Below are 4,811 nucleotides of genomic sequence, written 5' to 3'. Positions count from 1 at the left end.
GAGAAAGTTGGACTGTTTTGCTGTATTATTTGCTGGCTTTATTGTATTTTGTTGAGTTGGCATTTTCTCTTTAATCCAAGCAAGGGAAACGTGTGGGACTCCATGATAATCTTATTTGGCATCCTACATGGTATGGAAGCTGATTTGGAGCTTAAATTGGTCAAAGATTGGCCAAAGATAGCTTAGTCAAAAGGATAGTATTTTAGTTTCCTAATTTGATTTTGACTTTTTGTTTTAGGAAATTAGTCTTTTATTTGGTTCTTATTTTTTTATTTTTTGGAGACCTTATTTGGTTTTTATTTATTTGTTTGCTGGACAAATCAACTTTAAAATGTTATTATTTTATTATTTTCATTGTAAATTAATTAATTCCAAATTCAAAATAATGGAATTATATAATCAAAATTAGATTAGGAAAGTAGGTAAATTTCGGCCAAGCTAGGTTTCCTATTCTTTGGTTGCCGGTTTTACCTAGATAATTAGGATTTATTTTGTAAATTTTTAGCTTATCTAAGGGCTTGTTTTATCAATAATATGCAATATATTATTCATACAAAAAATTAATTGTGAGATTGAATTTTTCTTTGTTCTCTTTGAATACTTAAAACACCATTAGAAAGTGAGTGTTTTAGTTTTAACTGATCAATAGGATACCCATCACCTATTGTGGCATCTTCGTTATACCAAGGTTTCTAATCACAGGTTGGTTAGGGGTTAGGTCAATCCATTAAAAACTGAACTTAATTGAGATCCGGGCTAACATAATACGGGTTTAGGCATGTGTCGACCTAGGTTCGTGTCATTGGGAGGTGGGGATATTGATGTGGACCTTGCCATACATGAACACATGTGGATTCAATACTTAAAATAGGGTACATGGGTGCCAAGGTTTAGATGTACAGTATGAGTTTAACAAGCAATTATATAACTAGTTATCTTCCTTATTCTCTACTGATCTATAGTTACTAGGGGTGGGTAAAAACCAAACTGGATCGACCAAACCGACCAAACCGACATATTTGGTTTGGTTGGGTTGGTTTTAACTTATTAATCGGTTTGGTTCGGTTAAATATATAAAAAACCGAAACAATCAGTTCGGGTTGCAGGTTGGATGAAATTGTACCCAACTCAACCCGCACCAAACCGATCATCAATTAAAATAATATTTTATTTTACTTTTATATATAAATATAGTATATAATTATAAAATAAAACTATTATTTTATTTATTGTGAGAGTGAGATTGAAGAGTGTGGAAGAAGACTTTTTAAAATAATTTTCATTTTTATGGATTGTTAGTTTATTTAATTATAAGTTCATTTTGAAATTTAAGAGTTCAAATATGGGTTGTGTTCTATTTTATAATTAATAATGGTTGTAGATTTGTTGTAGAATTTATTTATTGGTGTATGATGTATTTGTATAATTAGGTTGTAGTTGTAGACTTATATTGTAATTGTATTATTTCACCTGTATTGTAGTTGTATGGTTTTATGTTGTACTGTAGTTAATAGTTAGTTTATTTGGTATTTTTGCTAGGTGAATGTATGTTAAAATTATTTAATTTAGATATTATTTAATTTAGATAATAGCTTGAAAAAGATACTTAATTCAAAATATAATGCATAAATATGATTGAAGATTGATAATTAAAAAGGCCTAAAAAAATTTTATACAATTTTGAGCCCAATGTATACAATTTCTATCTCAAAATAGCACAAATAAAAAAATTTGGGCCGAGGTCCAATATGAGGCCCAAACCATTAACCCAACCCAAACTGACCAATGACCATCGGTTTGGTTCGGCTTCAGACTGAACGTGGCGGTCTGTTCCGTTCGGTTTCATACCTAACCCAAACTGAGTTGGTTGGTTCGGTTTTAAAAGGTACATAAAACCGAACCGACCCGCATCGAGCTCGCCCCTAATAGTTACTATCTTAGTACTTTTGTATGTATTAGTTATAGGCATGAATGAAATATTATTCCTTCTCTATCTTGTTTTCTCCTTTTCTCTTTCTTCTTCTTCAAACTCTGAGAACCTACAAGATATTCATATTTTATAGTTATGTATTGATTTTTTGTAGTTTTCATATTTGCCAAAAATTCATAGCTAAGTGAGTGTTGCCTTTTCTAATAATTTATGATTATTACTACGGCTCCATTTTCGACTATATCATGGTTATTGATAGAATTTACTTGAAATCTTCTTGAATTTTTAAAATAACAACTTTATGAAGAACAAGTGGGCACATAGAATTCTACTAATTAATAATTGTACTAAGTTAATTGCATTTCAATAATGTTAGCTATAGAAATTAGATTGTTTACTAAATAATTTAGTTTTGGCAAATGACGTGACCATATAATAAGGTTGAAAAATTCATATAACCTAAATATATAAGTGAACACTAAAGGAATAAGTGAATTCAAATACAAGTTAATAAAATATTGTCACATATTAGCCATATCGTTTGTTATTTTGGTATCTCTAACATTATTTATAGGTATTCTTATTATAATCAAATAGAAAGATTTTCAATTATAGGATACTAATACTTTTCCTACCAGCTAAGATAAAATGATAAATTACATTAATCTACCGTACCTTACATTATCCTATGAATAGAAAGGGTGTTTCTTTTTATCGTTTCCTCTGTTATACTTTATGACCTTATAAGGATCCAAATAAAAACAAATAAAAAATCCGATCTTGATTCACTATAAATTCAATCGAAGAGACTAAAACAAAACCATATTGAAAAGTTAAATTGTTTTTGTTGATGAAGACCAAGTAGAGGTTGATCCATCATGATGTTGTCCAACTTGTACTAAATAAATAAATTAATTAATTAAGCAAGTTCATACTGGCTGATTTTACTAATTGCCAAAAGCAAGAAGCATAAGGAACACATGAATATTTGTCAAATATTTTATATAAATTAGACATAATTATGTTACTAACTTATAGGGTTTACTATGCTAGTAATGAGATTGACTTGTTTATTGACTTTTATAGTAGGGCCGCTAGGCATACATTCTCTATAACACTTTAGCTGGCCTATAAGATTGAATGACATATTAGCTTTAAAAATCCCAATTGACTTATTCTTAGTTTTATTAATATTTATTTTTATTACTTTTACTATTTAATATTTATTTGGTAATAAGTCATTGGTTAGAGAGATACAATACATATGATATTGGTATCATGTTAGGGCTTTGAGACGTCTAGAGTGTCTACTTGGTAAAAACTTAAGGGAGAAAGGTTAGGAAGGAATGTGTCCATTAAGCACTACTTCTATGTTCTTATTCATCTATTTTGTAGGTTAAAAGATCCAAAAGCAACAAATGAATCCATGGTAGCTATGTTAAGGAGATTAATAATCTGATTAAATACAGTTCTAAAATTGTGGGTAGATCCTAGGAATATAGTGTCATATTATTTTATTGATCTGTATGATTAAAGCATGTTTGGTTGATTTATTATGTATCAGATTTAGAATTGGTATCAAAGCATAAAATATTAACATGGCCATTATAAATCCTAGATCATAAAAAATAAAAAATAAAAAGGTTGACATAGTAAATGGAATTTTGGGTACTCACTCTATCGTGAGATTTAATTTGTCCAATATATGTGTAAATGTGAACTTGGCATAGTGAGTGGTATGCCTAAGTACTTGTCTATCAAAATACTTTCCTTAACTATTTTATGAAGTTACCAATGTAACTCATTTTCTACCACTTATGAACCATGGTCCATACATGTGATTAAATTACCCTGTCCTTGGTATAATTACTAGGTAAAATGCTTGGAATGATGGTTGAAATTGATTGAATACCATGAATTGCAGGTTTTGATTTACTCTATCAATGACTTATTCCAATTCATTTGGCTGTGGTGATCTGGTTGATTGTTCCTAACCCATATATAGGTATCTTTTGTGCTACGAGGACCCTAGTAATATTATTTTTGTTATGAATGAGAGGGTTGAGAAGATAGCATTTGCATAGTCCTTGTGATGTAACACATTGCTATTTTTTGCTATTTTCACAACTAGGAGTACTCCTAGTATTCTGCCTATAAATGCAATGATATAATTTAATATATTAATTATGAAAAAAGGTGAAAGATTCTGATAATGTTTGACTCTCACAAAGCTAGATGTAACATTAGAAATTAATCCACCAGAGATACCAAATAATTATAGTATTTCCAAGTTTAATAAGCTATATAAGGACCGAAATCACATATGTAAGTGCTATACGATGATCACGGAGAATCACATGATCAATTCTAAATTTTCAAGTATTTCATAGATGGATACTATGAGTGAGATTATTATGAAATTTATCAAGTTTGATAAAAATGTAAAACATTACTATTTAGACTTATTGAATTCTATTGTATATGATAGAGTTAGTTGTGAGAAAAAACTTACTTTGGACACTTTCCTCTTACTATAACAAGCTTATAGATTTTGGTAAGGGCATTGGTGGGACCTATCCAACTTACACAATAATAAAGAGCCTTGTGTCTAATTTTTGACAATATTAGGTCCATAACACATTAGGAATTTCAGATATGGTTTTGGAGGATTTAACTGTTATTCTTTTTAAGAAGTAGGATGACATCAAGTTGAATAGATATAATTATTTTGTTATACGTCCAATCAAAAAGATAAATTCAAGATGATTTAAGAAATGAAAAAATCTAAAGCCCAACAAAAAGAAGGGTTTCGATGCCAAATCTCATTGGTACAAAAGGTGATTTGTCATCAGTAGATGGAAAGAAAGAATTCTTTTACTAT

Source organism: Ziziphus jujuba, chromosome 8 (genome assembly GCF_031755915.1).
Source record: "Ziziphus jujuba cultivar Dongzao chromosome 8, ASM3175591v1".
Lineage (NCBI taxonomy): Eukaryota > Viridiplantae > Streptophyta > Magnoliopsida > Rosales > Rhamnaceae > Ziziphus > Ziziphus jujuba.
The sequence above is the reverse complement of the archived record's forward strand: the minus strand, read 5'-3'. Positions refer to the sequence as shown.